We start from the raw sequence: 393 nt of genomic DNA on the forward strand, positions 1-393 counted from the left end.
AAAAATAAAATGAGAAAATTGGGGCCCATAAAAAAAACAAAAAAAAAAAAAAAAAAAAGCTGTTTTTGAATCTTTAGAAAAAAAGAAACAAAAAGAAAACTATTTTTGAAAATCTCATTCAAAGAAATAAAATCATGGAGCATGAAGAGGGACCTTGCTTGCACAGTAAACTTAACAACTAGCAATGAGGAGGTGGTGGGGTCAGCTGTTCCCTGAAAGTTTTGTACAGGGTCCCCATACTTGTTACTCTTTTTTTTTTTCTTCTTTTCTTTATCCTTTTTCTTTTTTTTCTTTATTCTTTGGAGCTTCCATTGTGTTACATTTTTTTTTTACAGTATTTTTGCTCTGTTGGGTAATATATATATATATATATATTTTTTTTTTGGGTTTACA

The sequence above is a fragment of the Morus notabilis genome, unplaced genomic scaffold (genome assembly GCF_000414095.1).
Source record: "Morus notabilis unplaced genomic scaffold, ASM41409v2 Scaffold1315, whole genome shotgun sequence".
Taxonomy (NCBI): domain Eukaryota; kingdom Viridiplantae; phylum Streptophyta; class Magnoliopsida; order Rosales; family Moraceae; genus Morus; species Morus notabilis.